The following is a 25,604-nucleotide window of genomic DNA, read 5'->3' on the forward strand; positions in this document are numbered from 1 at the left end:
TGGGGCACATTCTGAGCATCTGTTCTTCATTTCACACCCCTCACCCTCAGCTGGATCCTGGATCCCTTTTGCCCAGCAGCTGATTCCCACTCCAGTCCCACTTGTATTATAAAGGTTCCCCCGTATTTTTCATGTATTTATTTCCATGATATGTTATGAAGACTGGGGGAATAATCTTTGGGTTCATCAGTTATCATGGATTGGAATCCTACTTATATTTTTAAAATTTAAAATGAGTGGGTATAACATACATACAGAAAGCTGCAAGAGTCTTACTTGTAAAGCTCAGTGGGTTGTGTTCTACGTGTCTACTGAAGCAGCCCCAACACAGATCAGGATACAGGTCATTTCAGAGCCCCAGGAGGCTCCTTCATGCTCCTTTGCAAAGGTTAATAACCCCTGGAGGTAACCACTCTTTTGACTTACTATAGGGACAAGGGAGCGGAAATAATTTTCTATTAACATCCATCTGTCATTTGCTAGGGCTGCTTCTTGGGGCTGTGGCTGTCTGGAACTTTTGGCAGGCCACGGATGTCCTGCAGCCAGCGTTATCCCTCAGGCAGGACTGTGGGTACCTGTGGGAGTTTGGAAGCCAATGGTGTGCACATGCAATGGGGACTAAAGGCACATGAGCAGAGCATCTGCAGAGACGGCTGGGCCACCATGGCACAGAACTTGTTATATTCACTCTGCCTTGCTACTGGTTCTTTCAAGAGGCGGAGGTTGGAATTACTTAAAACACATACACACAAACACATACACACACACAAAAACAAAACAAACAAACAAAGAAAAACAGGCACCAGAAAGATTTGTGTGACAGAATAAAAGCGACCATTCCCACCCGCAGTCGATTCTGACTCTCAGGTGTGCTCCCATCATGACCTCCTCTACCCTGTTCTAGGTGCCCTTGCCTTTGGGCAGCAGTCGCGCTGGTCTGGATCAGTAAGACCACCACGTCCCATCAGGTGTGAGTCTGCTTCCTGTGCCTGTGTCAGGCTGAGGCTGTTGTGATTACCTGTTGACAGAGATCTCCACCAGAGCAAGGATCCTAGAGGACCCCTGGAGTTCCAGACGTGCTTGTCTTGTCCCAAAATGTAGCAGAAGACCCACTCCCACCTGATTATCACCCCATGGGGAAAGTAACACCTTTCTGTCAACAAGGGTGTTTATAGCTTTTGGATACTGTTTGGTCTCTAAATAGCAATTAGCAGAAAGTAACAGGAGACCACAGACATCAGATCGCTGCCATGTTTTCCTGAGGACTGAACCGAGGTGTCTTTGAATTACTCTGTATGTTTTCCCTCCTGAGCCAAGTGAATCCCTGCAGCGGGAGAAAGCCCTTTGCAGATAATCACAAGCGACGGCAGCTACTGTGTGTTTGGGAAAAATGAGTCTGTTGGAAACATGGGCAGGAGAACCAGAGTGTTTGCTACATTGACCATTTTCTAGTCATCTCCTGAGAAATTCACCAAAAGAGTGACTTCCAGCCATAATGTTATTCTTTCAGAATTTCTGATAAATGGGTGAAAACAGATCAATGAAAGAGAAGTGCACTTTCAATAGCCTGCAACAATTTTTCTACTGGTTAATATTCTTCCTTAAATTTAATATTTTACTCGGAAGTGCATATACCTGTTTTAAAAATTAAAATGTAAAATGATAAAAAATTGAGAATTTTTGTAGCCATCCCATCCCCACTGTTGTGGCTGAGTTATGTCCCTCCAAATTCATGTGTTGACGTCTTAAGCTCAGGACCTCAGAATGTGACTCTATTGGAAGACAGGGTCTTTAAGGAGGCGATTTAGTTAAAATGAGGTCATTACAGTGGGCCCCAAACTGCTGTGACTGGTGTCTGTAACTAGCACACAGGCAGGCAGAGAGGAAGAATGCCCTGGGAAGAGACACGGAGAAGACGCCTGCAAGCCACAGAGAGAGGCTCAGGAAGGGACGACACAGAGAACACTTGGATTGGGGACGTCCAGCCTCCAGCACTGAGAGAGAACAAGTGTGTGTGGTCTGAGCCCCCCAGCTTGTGGTGTGTTGTTACAGCAGCCCCAGGATCTAACACCCACTCACACTGTCTCCCCTTCCTCTAATCCCTTGTGCATTCTTTCCATATTTTCTTAACCAACGCTGAAAGAGGACGACAGCATATATGGATGTATTTCTTACCAAAACAGCATGCTTTGTGCTATGCTTTGCATTTACTTTTTTCACTTAATAGTGTACCCACATCAGCAGACACAGAGCTTCCTCGTTCTGTGTTATAGTTGCACAATATCTTATTTGGGTTCTCCTGAAAGCACAGCAGGAGACAAGAACTGGTTCCCAGAGTGTGTTTGGGAGGCGGAGAGGTTTCTGAGAATGCTAGAGTAAGGACAGGGGTGAAGCCAGTCAGTGAAGCATTACTGAGCTGATTGCCAGTGTAGACCCTAGAAGTCAATCCTGGGGTGAAAGTTCCCACTGTAAAACCAGATAACGTGCACCTCAGCAAGGACCCCAAAGAATAGGGAACTGGAGCATTCTTCTTGTCCTCTGTCCCTCATTGATGGAGGGATGCTCCCAGCAGGGGGGGAATTGTGGTCCTTTCTCTTCCACACACACCTGTGCCTGGGCCAAGCTACCTTCAAAGGTCGAAGAGAAAGCCCCCAGGCAGGTGCTTGTGCTGGGAGCTGCCACCCTCCAGGAGCCCCTCAGCATGGCCCAGTGAGTGAAGCCAATGTGAGGCAGGAGTGTGGGATGGGGCCAGGGCCTCCGCCGCACCTGCTGTTCCACTGTGTGATGTGGCACAGGTTTACCACACAGACCCCACTAATGGTCACTTGGTGGCTTGCAAACCTGGTGATGAATAGAATACAGCAATACACAGTCCTGCACACCTGTCATTTATCATGTGCGTTAATCTGGATTCTTCTGAGAAGCAAAATCAGAAATATGTGTGTGGATAGATAGATGATAGATACATGATGGATGATTAGACAGATAGATAATTAGATATGTAGGTAGGTAGGTAGAAAGATAGATAGATGATAGACAGATGATAGATAATAGATTAAAGATAGATAGGGGGATGATTAGGGAGATAGATAACAAGGAATTGGCTCATGTGATTATGGAGGCTGGTGAGTCCAAAATCTGCAATGTGGGTGGCAGGGGAGCCCAGGTGCGGATGTGGTCTGAAGGCCATCTGCTGGAGAATTTTCTCTTGTTCAGTGGAGGTCAGTCTTTGCTCTTTTTAGGATTTTAACTAATGGGACGAGGTCCATCCACGTTACAGAGAGCAATCTGCTGACTCACAGTTCACTGATTTAAATGTCAGTCTTATCCAAAACACCCTTCAAGTTGACACATAAAATAAACCATTGCAGTATACGTGCAAGATTTCTGCAAGATAAATTCCCTTAGATGGTAATTACTATACCATGTTTTTCCTTTCACTTGCTCTTCATATCTCATTAAATAATAATAATAGTAGAAATAGCTGTTCTGTCTCTGACTTCAGCAGAAATGTTTCAAGTTTTAATTTATGAAACTTGATGATGTTATTTGGGGTAAAACAAGTGTATTTAATTTTATTTATGTTATGCCCACAGACTCTTATTTTGAGTGCTTTCAGTACAGTCATTGAATTTTATCAAGTGCATTGTCAGCATCTTGTGATATTTTTCTCCATAGTTCTATTAACATGAGGAAATTTATTAATATCAAATTATCTTTCTATTGCTGAACTGAATCTCACTTGGTTGTGATGTGTTGTTCTTTTAACGTAATGCTGGATTCTGTTAGCTCATATTTTATTAGGATTTTAGCACTGCTATTTATTATGGAAATTGTTATATTTTATTGTGTGGTATTTGTTGTGCTTTTGTATAATTGTGCTGTTACTTTATAAAAATGATTGAAAAAATTTCCCTCTTGGTACTGCTTTAGATAGCCTGTTTGTGGTACTTTTTAGGTGGCAGGTGGGGGGAGAGTACATGTTAGTTGCCCGTTGATAAACCTTTCAGTTTCTTTTCTAGCAAATGGTTTGCTTATACATTTTATCTTTCCATGCACCAAGTTTGTAAATCATTTTTCCAAGAGAATAATCAATATTATAAGATTTAGTTATTTAATATATGTGTTTTTGAAAGGTTCTTATTTCTGAAATTATCTGCTTTTCATTATTTATTTTGTATTAATTTTGTCTTCATCCTTTCCTTGATTATGTAAGATGACTGTTTATGTACTCATCAAAAATATTTTTAAGAGCCAGGCCTCTTGATTACTGCATTAAGTCTTCTGGTTTTCTGTGTTCTGCTTTCACCTTTATTAATTGCCTGCTTCTTACTATCTTTAGTTTACTACAACAAACTTACTTCAGTCATTTTTAGTGGGCACTTAAGTAATCTATTTTAGTACTATTTTCTGATTTATATTTACTCTTTGGTCTAAGAGTGACAAACATTTTGTTATTGATTTGATATTTTGTTGAATAATCTTTTTGTCTTTATTAATTCATACTTCTATTGCATTGTGATGAGAATATATTTTCTCTATTCTATTTTTTATGATGTGGAATTTATTGATATTTTTAATAGTCTGATATATTGTTAGTTTTCATAAAAAAAAACACAGATTCTTAAAACATAGTTCATACTAGCACATGCAAAATTTTATCTATCATCTCTCTTTTATCTATTACCTTAATAAATGTAGTTTATCATGCTGCTGTGTTCTATATTACCGTTTATTTTGTCCTCTTGAGATCTTATTATTAGTGCCTTTTTGTCTTTTTTTTTCACTTACCCCTATGACTTCTACTTTATGAATGCCAATGCTACCTTATTTTGTGCATGAACATGCATGATCATTGTATATTCACTATGAATTACACATGTAGCAATATACAGTAAATTTTTAAAAATTTTAAAGCTTTTGGCTCAAGTTTGTGTGATAATAAGAACACACACCTGGTTTATTTTGTTTGATTGGTAAAACACTGGCCATCATAGTACTTTCAATCAATTAAAATTTCTGGAATTGCTGGTGTGCAGCCGTGCTTCTCAGGTAGCACACACTGTTTTGCTTTGGGATCCAATCCAAAGATAACTTTCTTTCAACACCCAAGTTAAACCTATTTTTGTTTGTCAATATGACATGTTCTAAATCTTTCCATGTATTCCACTGTATTTTCTAAAGCAAAGAGAACAAAAGAGAGGCATAAAGCATTTTAATATCTTTAATGTGTTTTCATGTTTTTAAATGTGTTGATTACATAATATTAGGTATATGCTAGTATACATTTTTTATACTTCATATAATTCCTTCAGTCTATTATTGCTTAGACCTTATCAATTAATTTTTCTAATCTGAGCAACATGAAGTTAAGTGACTTCTTCTTCTCTATCCCTCTTCTCCTGCAAAACTCAGTTTTTTGTTTAACTTTATACTCTTTAGTAGGCTAGAAGTTTTACCATTTGTGTTTACAATTTTAAATGCTTATATTAATCAGGGTTTCCCAGAGAAATAGAACCAATATGATGTGTATATATGTAGAAAGAGATTTAAAATGTGGGCTCCAGTGATTGTGGAGTTGTAGTAAGTCCAAAATCAGATGTGGGAGGCCATCAGGCTGGAGACTCAAGGCAGAGCTGTGACTGAAGTCCAGAGGTGGTCTGCTGCAGAGCTCCCTCCTGCCCTGGGGAGTCAGTTTTTTCTATTCAAGCCTCAACCAACTGGATGAGACCCATCCTCACAAGAGAGGAAGATCTGCTTTACTTAAATCCACTGATGTACATGTAAATCTCATCCCAAACACCCTCACAGAAACATCCAGGATGTTTGACCAGATATCTTGGCACCATGGTCCGGGTAAGTAGATATAAAATTAACCATCACAATGCTATTGTTTTTACAAGGAGGATGTGAATTAACCCACCTTCAAAATCTCTCTCTACATCTTCTCCCAAATTTATTGTCTCACTTACACATTGTCAGAGAGTAGAATAACAGCATTTGTAGTTCCACCCATTTTCTCCTTTGCTTTTGTTTTAGACTGGCTTTAAAACTATTTAGTGCTCACTGTTAGTATTAAACAAACAAACAAACAAACAAACAAACAAACAAACAAACAAACAAACAAACAAAAAAACTCCCAGCCTCACTTGATGGACATAGTTCTTTCTGTAGCAATTTTGACAAAAGGCTCGTGTTCCTGCTTGTAGGCCACTCCACATGTACAGCGTTTAGAGCTAAAAGACACGTCAGCTGTGTGTGAGATCCTTGACTCAGACCTTCTTCCTCCAAACAATCTTACATCATTGGAAATTGCTGTTGACTATTGACACAAGGTGTTTTCCTTTCTTTAAAATCTGCTTGATCTTTTTGCCTGCTCCCGAAGGCCTCTCTCTTAAACGTAATTTTCCATATCAGTGACATTCATGATGATATTTGTTTTGGTCAATTCTCAGAGTATGATGTGTTCTTTCAGAAAGTGGATTGAGGTCTTCTTTTATCTTAGGAATACTCTCTTGAATTTTACCTTGTTATTCTGCACCCCATATCAGTTTCTTCTTCAGCGACTTTAGTCACACATGGAAACTTTCTGCCTATATTCTATATCCACTGTTGTGTGAGACCCTTCTGTTTGGGTTTGTCCACTTTTCTAATTTCTATCCTCTGTGCGCATATCTACTGTGCTGCTGTTGGTGGTGGTGGCTGTTTCTTGAGGTTTGCTCTTTTTTCCTGAAATGATGTTACCTGTATCTACACTTTTTTTCTAAGATCCTCCAATCCTTATTTCACATCTTCTCATCATCTAGACATTACTGCCTGCTGTCAAACTGTATTTCTGCATTGTGATGCATTTTTTAAAATTTTTTTATTGTTTTATAAATTATATTTCCCTCAATTTATGTTGGAGTGTTGGGTTACACTTTTCATCTGTCTATGGAATTTTTTTTTTCATTTTCCTAATATATGAAGGAACATTATTTCCCTTTCTTACATGTTTTCCTGGACCATTTTTATTAAAGTTTTGTTTATTCCTTTTTAAATTTAATCACACATAAATAAGTTTTAATTTCCAAGACCAGCTCTGAGAAGTACAACCTTGTAGAGAAGGTGACAGAATAACTCTCCAGATTTATTAGCTCATACACCTCCCCAGATGTCTTCTCCTGTTGGAGAGTAATATGTCATTTATTTAAGCAGGACCCTGTTTGCAGAGATACCTCCTCTGCTTTGCAGAGTTGCACTGGTCATTGGGGCTTCTTCCTTTAGCATTGGTGTCCCCCCATGAATCCCCATGGTGGCTGCCCTCAAGATGTGCCTCTGGGAGCAGCATTGTGCATCTGAGGTGTGACTCGCCATCGTACTTCTCCCTGGAAATGTCTATGCCTGCTTTCTTGTAGTACCCATGTCCCAAGTTTATCATGACACATGACAGTTCCTATAGAATGTGGGACCCTCTTCTCTGAAAATGAACCCCTGCAATGCTTTTTAATGCTTCCATCTCCAAGCCCTACATGTATCCTACCAGCTCCAGTGGCTTTGGAAACAGTTATGTACAACTGGACACTTATGAGTTGTCTCTTTCTCTTAGCAGGAATGAGTGTGTGGGCTGGTTTTTGTTGCTGTGGCTCTCCTTGTTTATTTGCATACTTTCCAGAAGAAACATTGAAAGGATTTGGAAATAAACTTCCATGTTTCTACCAGGATATGCAATTGTACTGTTATGATTTGATAATCATTCACTTGTAGGAACTCAGATAATTAATTTGTAGTGTGAAATGATTTTTTCTTGTTTTCTCAGGTCCTGAAAGATGTACCTTCCCTGTGTTGTCCTATTTTACAGTCTTTCTAATCCAAACCTTGTGAATCTAATTACAATCAAATTATCTACTGACACTAAGATAACACAATTGACAAATAGGAAAAGTTTGTTGTAAATTAAGTGCATTTTATTTTATTTTTTTATTGTTCATTATTAGGATGAAGCGTGGTATATACAGCACGGGTAAAACACCTAGGATTACAGCTAAATCAGTTTTTGCATATATATACACACCCATCTAACCATTACAGAGGTCAAAATGTAGACAATTTCTGGTACCCAGAGAGCTTCGGCAGATCACATGCCACTCAGGACAACCCGAAACACTGTAATCTCAGCAAATTCCATAGATCCCCTTGCCTGTTTTTATATTACATGTGTGGCATGATTTATACTCTTTTCCTCCAATTTCTGTGAACCTCACCTGGTTGATCTATCAACAGTTCAGTTTTTAATTGTGCTGTCATGTTTCATTGCATGGACACCTTGCAGAGCATTTACCTGTTCTGTCATTGATGATGTTGGCACTGTTTCCAGTACCCAGGTCTTACAAGTACAGCTCCCATGAACACTACGGTATGTGCTGTTATGTGTATCGGTGACATACACATGCATCTCTCTAGGGTGAATGTACAAGAAGGGAAATTCTGGGTGATAACTCTTCCAAGGTGGTCTCCTTGGATAAATACAACAGGGTCTCAGCTGCCTCATGTCCTGAAGACCACTTGGCTTTTCCAGTCATTTTAATTTTGGTGGAGATATAATGGTATCTCTTTGTGATTTTAATTTTAATTATAATGATGATAAGTTATGTTAAATACCATTTTATTTTTCTGGCTGTTTCATATTCTTTTCTCCAAAGAGTCTATACAGGACATTTCCTAACTTTGTGAATTTGTGTAAATTTCCTTTTTTAACATTTTTGATTTGCACAAGTCTTTTTATATGCCTAGGATATGAGTCATATGATGAATAATGTCTTGTAAATATGTCCTTCCTGTTTATGAGTTATTTTCCCACTCTCTTATTTATGTCTTTTTATGAGTCTGAAGTTCATAAATTTAATAAAGTTTATTTTTTATCTTAAATGGAATAATTTTTGTTTGCTATTTAAGAAACCTTCATCTGATATAAAGTCGGGAATGTATTCCCCTATTCTAGAAGCTTCATTGTTTTACTATGGTATTTGATATGATGAATCATCTTAAATTAATTTTTGTGTATGGAATAAGAAAGAGGTCAAGGTACCTTTTTTTAAAACATGGATTTTCTGTTGCTCTGACTCTGTTGAAAGGACCGTTTTTTCCGGCTACATTGCACTAGTGCCCATAGTACAGATCAGGGGACTTCACACATGTGGCCTGTTAATGAATTTTTCATTCAATTCCATCAGTCTCTTTAGCTATCTTTGAGCAAATGAGACAGTGCCATATTTATTGTAGCTTCAGGGTATGTCTTAAAAGCCAGTAATGTAAGCTCTCCAATTTTGTGTTTTCATCTTCAGTATTGTTTAAGTAAACTTTATTTTCCAACCCTACAAAGCTGATGGCATCAAACTATCATTGTGGCAGACAGCTATAGAAGTGAACAAAATGTGAAAAACAACTGTGTTCAGACAATAGACAGTAGTCATTGTGGGTTGGACTCTGACATTCCACAAAGTGTGGTGCAGGTAGACACAGCCCTAGAGAGAGCGGCAGTCTTGCTTGTGGAGCCATGAGAGCTGCAGTCTGGAGCTGCTCAGATGTGCAATGAGAGAGTTGAGCTGAGCTGAGCGTGAACAGAGATTTCACATGTTCAGAGTGCCAGGAAGACCTGGAGTTCTGATCCAGCCATAGCGGGGGACTCTGTTGAACACCTGTGTTCAGTTGAGAAAAAGTAAGACCATGAACACTCTGTAAGGTAGGACATTCACCGGAGGAAAGGGCTACATGCCAAGAATAACAGCAAAACAAGGAGAATAAGATCTTCTCTAAACACAGCTGGGCCAGCAAGAGTCACCAGTGAAGTAAATGCCCACCGGAGACACCGTAAGATATAGAGGATGAGAAGACACAGAGTTAATACAATACATTATCCATGCTGTGACACAAACAACAGACAACTACTCAACATGCAGAGAGGGGGTTAGTGGGGGAAGACTTCAAAATAACTAATATGTTATTAGTTATATAGAAAAATAGAAGATGGAATCGACAAAAGGGATAAACGTTGGCATGTTTCCGTAGGAATGCGTTCACTTCACTCCTTACGCTTTACCCAGAGGAACTCTTCACGTTGCTTTAAATTCAATCATGTCTGCTCTGTGTGCTTGATGGTGCTTGTTTACTGAGTAAACTTTTAATTTGCCACCTGTATTTTTCACTTACCTGGATGCTTAAAATACTATTTTTTTCATGCTCTTCACTTATTTTTGCCATTTTTTGTGTTTGTTTTGTATTGTAATTTTCTGTTTGTGTAGTTTAAGGTGTTTTAAACCTTTTGTTAAGTGCTTTTTAAAGTAATTTTCAAATAAATCAATTATTTGTTTATTTTTCTAACCAGGTGGAATGGCCTCCCCACTTCTTTCTATGTCTTGTCCCCTTTCTTCCCTCTTTCTTTTCTCTGTACTCTTTGTTCCCTCTCTAGCAGGATTTATGTTTGTTTATTGTTTGTTTAATCTTCTTCCACCTCATCTTCTCATATTCTCTAGCTGAGAATCAGGTCACAGAAAAGCACTTCAAGGTCTGGGAAGTTTTGGAGAATATTCCAGATTCAGCCCCCAGGTCCTGACTTAGTCTCTTGCTACTTTCTTTCACCTCCCAAAGGGTAAGACTTCTTTGATATAAGTTTAGTTTTAATTTGTTATTGTGTAAGGTTTGTTTGGAACATAGCCTCATCTTGAAATACGGACATCTCAACTGGAAGCTAAAAGGTTCTTTTTGCATTAAAAACAAATAAAAATTAGGAAAGGTGCAGACCTCAGTAATTTTGGAAATGGGTAGACTATATAAAACTAAAGGTTAATGAGATCATACAGAATGACCTTACTCTAGTTGATAAAGTCTGTCACAAGACTCCGGGATAACAGTCCTGATTGCTCCTTACAGAATGTGAACACTGGAATTGAGCAATTAAATAAGTGGATGGTGGATGGTGCCTCCAGGTCTCTCTTGTTGGAGCAGGAGTTTACAGGTAAGCCAGGGAAGGGCTGGAGTGATCCAGGCGCTAGTGAATGAGAGCTGGAGGCAGCAGTAGGGGCTCCTGTCGAGCTTACTATAGACACACATGGTCACACATAGAAACATTTATAGATATGTGTTACTTACAGTATAATTAATACACACAAATAAACCCTTGCTCTGTCTGCTGATAGTCCTGCAAGCAACGATGCTGCAATGTAATAAGCATACCCAGTGCATGATCTTGCTTCTGATATCACTCTCCAGTAAAGGGCTCAGGACTCCACGAAAAAATAGGCTGATTCCAGAACCAGGATAGGTAGGAAGTATACAAGACGAGCCTGGACCATCTCACAGTGCCAGAAAGTAACAGAGTGCTACATACATGCACACACACATGCACATACACACACACGTACACACTCAGAACACAGATGCATACACGAGCACATGTGCACATGTACCCAGGCCCACACACATGCACACATTCATCATGCCCACATATGAACACACATGTACACACACACACACACACATACACAAACATGAACACATAGACACAGAAGTACACACACTCCCACAAGCACACTCATGAATACATGTGCACATACACAAACACACACATGCACCCACATAAATGTCCACACATGAACACACATGCACACACACACATGCACATACACATTGGTGGAATATGTCAAAAGGATATGGGGCCAACTGGAAGAGCTCCCAATGATCAACACTGGACCAATACAAAAACACAATAAAGTAGTCTTGGTTTATAACCCAAAGTATAAATACTGCCAGTGCTGATGTAAATGACTGAATGAATAAAAGAATGAGGGATGACAGATAAATCCCTAATGCATAAAAATAATTTCTGCAGATGCTCTGTCCTCAAGGGGCAGGTCACAACTCCCCACTAAAGGGTAAGCCACGCACAGGGGCTTGCATCCACAGGACACAGCATGATTAGAGGGTGGGTGGAGAGAAGCATTACAGAGGAGACCCTGACAAACACAGCCTCATCTGGGTGATGGGGTCCACACCAGCAGTGATAAATCGTGCTGAGTACGCACCCCGATCCCACGTGGTGAAATGGCCTTGTTGTCTGGCATTCCTTGGCAGACTTCATAACCCAAGGCCAATCATGAGAAAAACATCAGACACATTTCAATAGAGGGGTATCCTACAAACACATAACCAGCTCTCAAAGCTGTCAAGATTATCAAAAATGAAGAAAATCTGAAAAACTGTCATAGCCGGGAGGAGCCTAAAGAGATGTGAGGATTAAAAGTAACATGTTATTTGGGATGGGATCCTGGAATAGCAGAAGGAGATTAGGGAAAAAGAGAGGATGTCTGAAGAAAGTGTGGACTTTGTTCAATGTTCATGTGTCAATACTGGTTCAGTACTGCGGCAGATATACCACACTTGTGGAAGACGCCAACAGCAGGAGAAACTGAGGGCAGCAGGGTTTGTGAAGGCAGCTCTTTGCACTTCCTACTCATTTTTTGTGTAAATATAAACTATTATAAAAATAAAGTCTTTTTAAAAATAAATAAAAATAGACAAATTCACTCCCTGTTTAAAAAAAATAAGTTTAGAATTCTAAGCTAAGCATTTTTGTTCTTTACTTCCTAATACCCAAACCTGGGAGATTGAGAGTATAATGACTGCACTTTTTGAGTGATAATTTTTTTTTTAATTAGGAAATAATTTTTATAGAATTCATTTACTTAACATACATTTAAAAGTATATAGGAATAGTGTTTCATAAAGTTTTTTTTGTATTAAATAATTACATTCTACATTTCTGATACATGTTTGTCGTGATCCGAGGAACAGCCACAAATAATACATTTATTGAACTTACATTTAAAAAATATGTAATAATAGTGTTTCATAAAATTTTGTTGCATTAAATAATTAAGTTCTGTGTTTCTTATAATATGCATTTAGTATAATCTAAGTAACACTCACTTTTGTTTTCAGAAACATTAAAAAACTCCACTTCAGAGATGGGTTAAATATTTGATACTATGTTTGACACATGCCTTTTTATTATGCATCTTATTCTAAACAATGGTTAAATGGGTCAAGTTTGAAGTCTATAAAATGCAGTTGTTAAAATTGCATTTTTACTCTTTTCCTTTATTTCTGAGAAAACTTTTTTTCTACAAAAACTGATTGGCTTTTACCTTCATATAATGAAAAGCTTTGCTTTTCCTCAAAAAGCACATTGTCAGAACTCCTCAATAATAACATCGTGTTTATTTTTTTGCCTTTGGCAGGTCATGCTGGATGTCAGTTTGAGTGACTTAGAAAGTTGTGTTCCTGAGAGTTCAAAGAAAGTGCCTCGAGGTGCAGACAGAACAACATACCAAGAGAAGGAAGAACTCGCCTTGAAGAATAAATTAATTCTAGGTCCCTTGTCAACAAGTAGCTACAAGCCGATATTGTGTAGCATTAGGAGATGTCAGCCTCTCTGTTAACGTTAAATGTGGGCCAATGCTACATTTACATTTCTTTTTTTGGAGGGGCATAGCTTTGCCTTAAATTATTAATTGGGGAGAAAAGACAAACCTGCCATTCTATTGGGGAAAACCATTGATAAGGATTCAAGCAGTCCTGGATTTGAATCTTAATTCTGCTGTTAATTCGGTGTGTCCCTTTAAACAAATTTACACACATCCCTGAGCCAGTCTTCCTCCCTGTAAGGTAAAGATGATGATATGAGCCATGCAAGGTCGTGATGAGAACAGCAGATAATACATGTAGTAATCCTGCTTCAGAAAGAACACTTTGTGGTAGCTATTTTAGTGGCTGTTTGCTGTTTTGGTCCCCAATGTTTATTCCCCTTTTCTGCTAGTCTCTGTTCTCTTTGTTAGGAAAAAGTGTATGAACACAGTGACTGTGCAATTTCTGGTACGAATCCCCTAACTCAAAAAGGTAAAGAAAATAGACCCTCCCTCTCCCCTTTGGGCAGAGAGGTGAGACCAAACCCAGCCCATCAGATGAGTTTGGGGAGAGCTTTAAGTCTGAGCCGGTGGTGGCTGCTGCAGTGGTGAAAGGCTGCTCCCGCTCCAGTGTGTTCTTTCCTCACGTACCAGCCCTGGAATGTGCTCGGTTTCTGCCTTTTCCCTTAAGTTCCTCAGGTTTCCATCAAAACTGGGAACACCCTGGTAAACTTTAAAAATATTTAGTTAAAGTGGGTTTGGGTCATTGTGTAATCTTGGATATCCTTGACAAGTAAAATTGGGATGATAATAACAAATTCATAGGCTTGAGATAATTAAATTAATTTATATAAAGCATTCACAAGAGTAGAGAATACAATTATTTGTCAGCATTATTACAACTGATTAGAAATATTGTAGTACTTTCAGCATGATTTTAATACACACTTTTTAGCATCCATGCAAAGAAATAAAACTTTAAGTTAAAAAACCAACTTTTTAGAACAGATGTTACACCTAAAACAAAATTTTTCATAAACAGTCTTTTTAAACCATTACTGTAGAGTCTTCTGTGAATTTGCTTGATGATCTTTCTTCTTTATAAAATGCCCAAAATGCTTGAATGTACTTGGAATTACTTCCTATTTCTTACATGGACCAGGCATTTCCTTCTCTGAACGTGTTTTCTCAGTCTCTCCAGAAAAATTTATTTAGCCTGCCATACTATGGTATAACCCAGAACTCCAATTTTTATTAGCAGTAAAATAATTATTGCTCAGCAATTCTAAAATAAGTAGTTCGTATTCAGGAAATCATTGCCCAGACCAATGTCGTGGAGTTTCCTCCTCTGTTTTCTCCTAGTAGCTTCACAGTTGCAGGCCTTACTTTTAAGTCATTCAAGTTCAGCTGATTTTTATTTGTGGTGTGAGATGAGGGTCCGACCTTATTCTTCTGCATGTGGATATCCAGTTTTCCCAACACTATTTTCTAAGGGGACTGTCCTTTCCCTGCTGTATGTTCTTGGCACCTTTGTGGAAAATCAATTGCCCATGAATACTTCAAACTGAAAAGCTTCTGCAAAGCAAAGGAAAAAATTAACAGAGTGAAGAGACAACCCATGAATTGGGAGAAAATATTTGCACACCATATGTCTGATAGGGAGCTAATATCAAAAATATGTAAGGAACTCGAACAATTCAACAGCAAGAAAACACATAACCTGCTTTAAAAAATGGTGTGTATACGGAAAATGTGGTACATCTACACAATGGAATACTACTCAGCTATAAAAACGAATGAAATACTGCCATTTGCAACAACATGGATGGACCTTGAGAGAATTATATTAAGTGAAACAAGTCAGGCACAGAAAGAGAAATACCACATGTTCTCACTTATTGGAGGGAGCTAAAAATTAATATATAAATTCACACACACACACACACACACACACACACAAACGGGGGGGGGAAGAAGATATAACAACCACAATTATTTGAAGTTGATACGACAAGCAAACAGAAAGGACATTGTTGGCGGGGAGGGGGGGGAGGGAGAAGGGAGGGAGGTTTTGGTGATGGGGAGCAATAATCAGCTACAATGTATATCGACAAAATAAAATTTAAAAAAAAAATGGTGTGTATACCTAATGTAGTTCTACAGAAACTTACAAAGAAGAAAAACACATCATTTGTGACAACATGGATTGAACTGGAGGACATTATGCAAGATGAAATAAACCAGGCACAGAAAGATCAGAACTGTGTAATCTCACTTATATGTGGAATCCAAAGAGGCCCATTTCATAGCAACAGAGAGCGGGAAGGTGGTTATCAGAAGCTAGGGGTGGGGGTGGGAGGGGATGGGGAAGGAAAGATGTTGGTCAAAGGATATAAAGTTTCAGTCAGTTTGGAAGAATAGGTTTTAGTGATCTGTGGACTACATGGTGACCACAGTTAATAATAATGTGTTGTATGTTTCAAAATTGCTAAAAGAATAGATTTTAAAAATTCTCACCAAAAAAATCAATCAGTTGGTGAGCTGATAAATATGTTAATTAGCTTGATTGAATCATTCTATAATATATACATAGATCAAAACATCACATTGTACCCCCAAAATGTACATAATTATTGTCAGTTAAAAATAAATAGGAAATTTAAAAAATGCAGCCAAAGGTAAGTAAAATTAAGTTAAATTAAACTAAATAGTTTCAGAAATGGGCCACAATAATCAACCACATTGTATATTGACAAAATAAAATAAAATTTAAAAAATAGTTTGCTACTTGGGTCAAAACTGACTCTTGTTTTCCCAGTCGTTTTATGTCAGAGGTGGATTTTAGGGCATTAGGCAGAAAAAAGTACTACTTTATTATAAATAAGGCTGAGGAAGAGTAAGGGAGCTCATTTTTCATAACTGTGATGTGGTAGACAAGGTTTAAAGAATTTTATATATTTTCCCCAGTTTTATTTATAAATAAACTTCTTCCAAGTGAGGACAACAAAACTTTATGAAACAGCACTTATAAAGCCAATAAATATAAAATCAAAAATGTTGTAAACTGTCAGTAAAGTAATGTATCCATTGGCATAACTTTTAGTGACTTTATATTACTTTTTTCTACCAATAGCACAACTTTATTAAATCAGTTAAATGCTTGTTATTAAAGAGAGACCACATTTAAAATATTTTGGTAAATTATGGAAAGACGTGTAGGAATCTTTGTTTTTCCAATATATGCTTTCTATGTCTTGTGCTTATCCTTTCGTGAAGAAAATTAATTTTAATTAGATGTCTTTAGTCCTTGAACTCCAAAAAAATCATCTTGAATTCAAATTCCTGTCCAGGAAATAGTTCTTGCTCAGACTTTGACTGCTTGACATAATTACTTTTACAGTTTCTCCCATTTATCATCTATGAAACCTGAGTTTAAAGAAACCACAAAATACAAAATTTGCTCTTTTCCAATACAAGTTGAGATAGTTACAAATAGGGGTGAGGAAGCTTGTGTAGGGCTCGACTGTGAGCTCATTGGGTACCATGAAGAATTCGGAAGGTTGTGAAAACTCAGGCACGACGTGGACAGGCAGGTGTGGTGAGAGGACTGACCTCGGATGTCCTTCCTAAAGGGGTGAGAATGTGGAACTCAGCTGCCACCTCTGACCCCTTCTCTTTGCCCTCCCTGCCCGGGAGGCAGCTTAGTCCAAAGTGATCTTCAGCTTCCTCAGGAGAAATATCCCTCCTGTCAGGGACGTCAGTGCTTCTCAGAGCATCACATGGAGATGCCTCCAGGGACATAGTAACCCAATTTGAAAGTGGCAACAAAAATGTCAAAATTACTATGTTATAAGAGAGGGAAAACAATGCATTGTCACATGGATTCTACCGAACCTTTGCTATTGACTTTGTAAAAACATGTGCAGACTGCTCTGAAAATATGTTTATGGCCAATGCTTAATACAGCCCAAATAAGATACTGTGGTATTCATCTAACATATTTATGTAGATTTAAACAAAAGGTCTTGTATAATATTTATAATTCAATGTAATGAAAATGAAGGTGCTGCCAGCATCTTCAATCTGCTTATTTTTGTAAGTTATCTCCATGAAGAACTATCAACACAGAAGAGACATGTACAAAAGAGGAGCAGAACTGTAAAATAGTGACAAAAGACTTGTAATTACAAATTGTTAAGTAGTTTGTGGTAATATCTGAATCATCCAGCGAAAGTGACATCAGGAAAAAAGAGAAGATGTTGTGTTTCCCTTGATGTTACTGTTTGAAGTGATTCCACAGTCACTGCAAGCTGCACTGAAGCAAAAGCTGTTGAAAAGTACATACAGTCCCTCAAAGGAATGCTACAGAATGATCTCAAATTATAACTGTTTATGATGCTGTGTTCACTGTGTCCCTTATGCATTTACCTTTAATGACACTTGCTACATTCATGGATGGTCCCAGAGCAGGGCTCAAGTTCTTCCAATGGTCCAGGGAATTCCCTCCCACCCAACTATGTTTTTTTTTTTTTTCCCTTCCTGGCAATAAAGATACTCCTTTACATCAATATTTCTCCAATATTTTCTACCAATACAAAGTTATTTCCATCATAATTTTTAATTAACCCATACAGAAATAAATTTTAACACTCAATTTGGCATAACTTCTGGGTTGTGTCTAGAATTTTCCAATTTGGTTTATTGGTAAGACTAGTAATAGTGTGAAGTTTTCTAGGGAACACCTTTTCATGCATGGAGGAAATCTGACATTTTTGGTTGGATATTTCAATTATAGTTTTGATATTTTATAATTTTTAGTGGTATCATATTTTCACTTAGTTTTCTTTTATCAGGTTCTGAAACCAGAACATTGTTTCATAAAGCAATTTCAACCTATGCTCATTTTGACATTAGATAAAGGAAAAGTTTTGCCCTGAAACTCTGCAAATTTTGTCAATTAGACATGGAACCAATCTAAATGTCCATTGATGGATGATTGGATAAGGAAACTGTGGTATGTATACACCATGGAATACTACTCTGCCATAAAAAAGAATGAATTATTCCCATTTGCAACAACATGGATGAGCCTGGAGAAACTTACGTTGAGTGAAATAAGCAAAGCACAGAGGGGTAAATACCACACGTACTCACTAATAATAGTGGGAGCTAAGACAGAAAGAAGGAGGGAAAGAAAGACCACAGTAGTGTGTTGGACCTGTGGAGGGAGGGAACATTCCTTGGACTACGAAGTAGAGTGGGGGATAGGGGGAGGGGGAAGGAGGGATGATTGGGTGGGGGACACGGGGTACAAATGCAATTTGTGGTAATGCATATCCTGCCAGTATAAATCTGGGCCTCACATCATGGGCATGAGGGGTGACAATCAGTTTTGTATCACATGAATATTTATAACCAATAATAAATAAATAAATAAATAAATAAATAAATAGCTGGAAAATGAGGATTTAGATATCTATGTCTTTGATAATACTTTTAGTTTTTATCTTCCTAATTGCTTCATGAAATAAAATGTTTCTTTTGGTCACAATTCTTAACCATTGCATTAGTATTGGCTTTAATGAGCATGTAGAATTAAATAGCCCAAAAGATTGAAAAGATCCTTTTATGTAGCATTGAGTGCATGGGCAAGGTTTCCAGGGGGAGGAAGGATCATTAGGGGTCTAAAGGAGAACAGAAAGACACCCCCCTCAGCTTGGCAGGTGGAGGAGCTAGCAGAGGCAGAGATGTAGACTTTGTTATGAAATATTCTTTTTATATTTTAATTAACAGAAAGTTATTAAGTTATTTTGATCATGGTGACACAACCAAATCTGTGTTTTGAAACCACCATTTTGGGTGTGGTGTGGAAAATGAATTGGCTGTGGGTTTGAACATTTTGGATGCAATTGCGGCCAGCCAGGCAGAGACCACGACGGCTTCAGTAGGATGGTCATGTTGGCAAAAAAGAAAACTGGAACATTCTGAAAGAAATTTAGGAGAGAAAAGTGATAGATATTGGTGGACACAGGAATGAGTGGGAGGCCACATTTCTATGGATATGGGCTCTTTTCATCAGCGTGTAAAAAGTTGAGAGCTGGCGGGGCTGGGAGAAGGCATTGCTCTAGAGTCATGGATTGATCCCTGATACAGCTTTCACCACATCCTAACAATTTCCTTGTGGTGCGGTCTCCCTCTGCCCTGAAATTCACGGAATCAAAAGGAACCTGCACTGTACTGACTTTTCAGATCTTATTTCGTGACATCGGCTGTCTTTTGAAAAATTCTTCCTTACTCCTGGTTCCCTGGAAACATTTGCCGATGGTGTTATCTTCAAAGTGGAGTTGGATTACTTGTCATATTTTATATGTGTCTGTCTCATTTTGGCTTTTGTTTTTACAATTCAAGGGTTTTCGTTAGCCTGCTGTTGGGGCATTGGTGGAGACTTTCACAAGTGTTTGCTGAAGTTACCCTGAATACGGCAGTGTAGAACACAGACCAAAGCTGGGAGTTGGGGTCTGACTTTGGTGGAGACGTCAGTTCTTGCAAAAGTATCTTTGTGAACGTGAGCAAGTTGTTCAACCTCCCATCCTTCAGCTTCTCCATCTGTTAAATGGGGACATTTATCTCACAGAGTTGTAGAGAGAAATAAATGAGAAAATTGATATAAATCTGTAGGACAGAGCCTGGCCCAAGGTAAACAATAAGTAAACATTAGCTATTATTATCTTCCAAGGCACATATTTGAAATGTAATGAAAGGCGAAAAACAATAGATCACATAGGAATCAGTTGCCAAGGCAATGGTATGAAAAGACATCAAAACCATAATTTTCTAGAAAATGAAGCTGCTCATGCGGAAGAGCTGGAAAGTTGAAAAGCTTTCAGCATTAGAGGTAAATTAAGGACACATATACTGATATTAAAATCTCAAGAAAAAGGCTACAAAAACAAATTGTTGGGTTTTTCCATTACATTCACTGAGTTGGAACTTCAGCTTTCACGATTAAAAATAAACTCATTTCCTAACACAATAACACCAGGAACTGAGAAGGAGCGATGCAAGTTCTAGTCAATCTTATAAGCAAATTTCATAAAGCAACTTCTAAGTGAGAGCAAATTTCTTGTCCAGGAAACACTCAGCTGTATTTGGAGGAGGAAATGTGGCACGCTGTTAAAGAGGACATTATGTGACGGGTACCAGTGCTTTCCCGGGTGCTTTAAAATGCTTTAGTGAATTTTGAGTTAACAGTATATGATAATAGAATAGTTCTTCTTAAAGCAGATTAGATTTTAATTGATTTTAAAATTCTGAGCTGACCACCTTCTCGAAATTATAAAGGTAGAACTCAGAAGTCATCTCCATCAGTCACTGATCTGATAGTGTTTGACCAAGACCCCGAGAACCTGAGCCATGGGGAGGAGGGTTTTTACCAGCCCTGGCTAGACTTCAGGTGCCAATGGTTCAGTTCTGTCATTGTCACCTCTGCAATCTCTATCATAAACGGCACCTTAAACATCTGATTTACTGCACTTCTGGATTCTGACCTTTGATCCTGAATTTGTCCTGACATCCTAATTTAGATATCACTGGTTCCTGATTTGCTTGCTTGGTTGTATTTGCTATTTTCAAACCATGACCTCAGTAATTCGAACTACAAGTAACCTGACCCACTTTGAATTTTTTTTTTCTATTGCTTGATGTATTGCTTAGTAGGCAATGCCATAAATATAATTAGCATGCAAATTATCTAGAGACTTTGAAAAATGTTCAAAATCCTCTGGTCATATTCATAATGTATATGATGTTTGTACTCATAGAAGTAAAAGTGAATCTTTAAGTCACTCCTCTATGTTGAATCTAGATTGTCCATGTCTTTTATATTTTCCTATGGATTCATTTGTGTTTTATTGGTGCACAAATGTATTAAGGCTGAAACTGGAAAGAGTCTGTGACTCTACCCTACTTGTTATCTAGTAAGTTAACCTGCCATAATTTCCATACACACAACTGACTGAAGACACAAGAACCCTGGGTCAGAGAAAGACATCATATATTACTCCTTGCACAAAGCATCATCCTGAACAATCCTGCACTGGCTTTCCATCTCCCTTTTCCACAAGATGAATGATGAGGGCCAAATGTTTACCTATGAGCACAGTGAATTGTACCGCAGGGAAGAACCCCCGAAGTAGGACATTCTGAGTTTTTATTCGACTGCTTTTACATCTATCTGACCATTCCTCTGAAAAGGGATTACTCATTATCCTGGGATGTAAGCCAGTCTCCTCCATGGGAGAGGGGGAAGGGCCTCTAGGTTCATTTCCCTGGAGGAGGGACTCCACCAAAGGAGGCACATCTCAGGCTTCTCAGAGGGATTCGTGATCCCCCGCTTATGAGGCATGTTTGCTCCTCAGACAAGCCTTTTCTCAGAAGATGCAAACTGAGAAGTGTTGCAAGATCCATGGTAACTGTCTCCCAATGTAACAGATTCCAATCATCGCTTTTATGACTGCCTTCCAGTGAAAATAGCCCCAAGTGCATAGCACTCAGTCAGAGACATCAGGCAGTCTGCAGACAATGTTTCATAACCAGGTTGCCACAGGATCCTGGACGTTGCTGAAGCCTCTGAGGCACACCACCAAATTGTGATTGACACAATAAAGCTTTTTTTTTTTTTTTTTTTTTTTGCTGCAAGCAATGATCATGTTGGTATTAATATCAGTGAAGTAGTAAGGTTAATAGATTTTGCAAGGTATCACATTAAAATTGTTTACTGGAGTATATAGGAACTTTGTTTATTTCTATACAAGAAACAAGAAGGGCACACTGTGGTAAAGGGAAAATACGTAAGTGGTGCAGAACAAGGGTGTCTTTTAGACAATACTCCTACATGTTATAGTAGCAATTGTGCTGTAGTTACTGCTGACCTATTCTGAGTTGTCCTAAATCTTCACAGCCAATCTATTCAAGAGTCTACTAAAGTTAAAAATTCAGAAACGTCCTTTGAGAACAAAAGTTTAAAAATTTAAGGATGGTGTGGTTGCAGCATAATTATGGTGTAAACTTTAGCAGGAGCTGTCTTCTTTCCACCTCCCAGATTAATGTGCCAGAATCAGAGAGGTTATTTTAAAAATTATTGTTTGAGAGTAGAGATTACTAATTATTGTATTAGACTAAGCTATGCATTTTTAATAAATTATGTTTAAAAGTCTGGTCACTCATTGGGTTATCCACTGCCAAATACAAAATGTCATTGCTCATTACAGAAGAAGAAAAAAAAAAAACAGTGAAACTATGACAACAAGACAGCTCTTGAGAACAACAATAACATACATTGAAAAGAAAAAAACTAGACAAATTTAAATAAAATTTCTATATCTACATTGATCCTGTCCAAAAGAAGACAATATAAACTTATGTTAGACCATTTTTACACAGTCAAATAGAAGCTTTAAAAGTAGAAAAATATCTGACAAATATAAAGAGCATAAGTGGATAATTCAAGGAGAGACTGGTTTATATCTTTGCTATTTTTTCAAACATAGAAATAAGTATATTTGTAAGCTATGTGGCTTTAAGAGGTCATAAAACCAATCATTTTTGACCAACGTTGTGTATATCTTAACATTGCCTTTTTAAAAGAAACAAGGGTTAGTGATGAACGTTTTGAATTTAGAACATTGGATCCCTTTAAACTCTTAGAGGTTAAATAAAAAACGTTATTAAATGTCATCTCTTGATACAAAGAGATCAATTTCCAAATGATAGTCCTCTAAGCCATCTAGAACAGGCTGTGCCTTTCACTAACATCTCTGATCTAGAAGATCTGGTAGGATGCTTTGGGATGTCTGAGTGCGCCATGGTAACCATTACCCTTCACAAGCCATTTCCCAGAGACTCAGAGGCTCCCCCATTCCTCGACTGTGCAAACCGCATTCAGTCACCAAGAATGGTAAACCAGAAAAGAATTCAGTACGTTTCTCATCTCTCCTCCTCCCTCTTGCCCGCCATGTTGCTCTCTCTGGTGACAATGGACCTGTAGCTAATCTAAGAGCATCACTTTCACTCTGATAGTTTCCAATGTCCCTCACTGTGCTTTTCTGTCAGATTATCAATGATTGTTGCTTTTCATCATTAACAGATCAGCTACTAGTGCACCCTAAGAGGCAGCAACCAAATTTTAAGAGAGAAGAAACATTGACTATTTCACTGTTGCAGGTGGGATCTCAACTCAACACAGTGCCTGGAAGATACTTGGAGCCCGGTAGACATATGCTGGATGACTGAGCACAGCTGTAGTGAGGGGCTGCTTTCACATGCACGCAGAACTCTTCTCTGCTTCACTTAGTCAACAAAAAACCAAAAAACTGGACAACACTGATAAAACTGCATAACTGAACTGCAGCATGTGGTGCCCTGTGAGAAGGTAAAATACACCTGCTCCTCGTTTTCCCTCACCCAGCTACCCTTGCCTGAATTTTCTGAATTGGCTCCCAGTTTATTTTCAGATCATGTGATTTCCTGATTTGCACTGACAAAACCCGTATTATAACCTGACACTGGCTGTATGCTCAAGTAGAAAGTACTCTTATTTTCTTTCCACCCACTCAGAACGTGGTGCAGGTTTGTGGAGGTGAATGCCTCAGTTACAAGTTCCATTTCCTTCCCTCGTATTTTTATATGAACTCAAAGTTTGAATAAATCTTCATTACTTAGGAACAAACTTTTTAGATGTTCTGATATGGTGTTTGATTTTGGATGCCACTAAAAAATGTTCTGAACTTGGACCATGTCCATGAGATCATTTGCAAAAACTGCAGAGGCATGCTATTCTGAGATTTTATTTTTAAATTTCAATGATATTACAGTAGTTTAATGATGCAAACAGTTTCGTATCACTTGTATTCTTCCACAAAGTAATGGTTGCCTTTCCTTTATTTCCTCTTGGATCAAGCAATCCTGTAACTAACAGAAGATACGGGATTGACAGTCTCATTTGTACAATGTTAAGGAAAAATACAATGTTCCATACTTCTTATTCTCTCTTTTTCAATAACCCTTTCTCTTCTACTTTTATTATTCCTTCTGCCACTTTTGTAAGAAACATTGTCACTGAAATTATTATTTCAAAAAATAATAATTTAATCTTTGATGAAAATGTTTTGAAGAAATCAAGGAGTTTATTATTATTCACCTTTTTGAAAAAAAATAATATAATGCAGAAAAAATTGGCTTTGCTTAAGATCACTCGTGGTTAGTTATCAAAGAATTTGAGATTGGGATATTTTTCTTTCTGCTAATGCTTCTTAGAGTCATCTATTTGCAAAATGGAATTTTAAAAGCATATTCTGCTGTTTCAGATTTTCTTAGCTTCCCTCCTTTCATACACTTTAAATGTAATAAAAGGAGAAGGAGATTTGGGAACAATTATTATTTTTTTTTCCTGTGGTAGAACTTTTCTCTATGCTACCATCAGTTTCAAGGTACCAGTAGTTTCAGATCGACATATCGACTGTGGACACTTTCCAAAAGCTCCCTATGTCTCTGCAAAAGCAGGGATGTTTTCTTAGGAATAGGAAATGAAAATAACAACATCTTTGACAACACAGAGTGGGGTAATCTTCAGCAGAGTTAAATGAATGTTCCAAGCATAGAGCCAAACTCACCTTGCTGGGGAGACTGTTTCTGAACAAGATCATGTGTGCTGGCTGTCCCCACACATGTCTGTCCAGTTGCAAAGGAGATCAGCTTATATTACAGAGAGAAGTTGGAACTTTAAAAGGTCCCCTCTATGATATAATGATTAGAACAGTTACACATCTCCTGCCACACGAACACAGTCTTTGTCTAACAATTCTACAAAACACTGTTTATAATTTCAAAGGAATCCTCTCTCCATAGTAAAAGTATTTTTGCTGCTGATTCAAATAAAGGGTGAATTAAAGTTGTCCTGAACTTTTAACAATCTCTTGCAGATATAAATTTGGGTATTAAATCAATATAACTCAAAAAAATGGGGAAAAAAGAATAACATTTTGTTTGGAATTTAAACATTAAAGAAAGTGTCCATGCATTTGAAGATGAAGCTACAGAGGACATATTATTATGGAAGAGTGGCTGAGAAAAACAATATCCAACCATTGGCAACGTGAATATGCAGAA

The sequence above is a fragment of the Cynocephalus volans genome, chromosome 6, assembly GCF_027409185.1.
Source record: "Cynocephalus volans isolate mCynVol1 chromosome 6, mCynVol1.pri, whole genome shotgun sequence".
Classification (NCBI taxonomy): domain Eukaryota; kingdom Metazoa; phylum Chordata; class Mammalia; order Dermoptera; family Cynocephalidae; genus Cynocephalus; species Cynocephalus volans.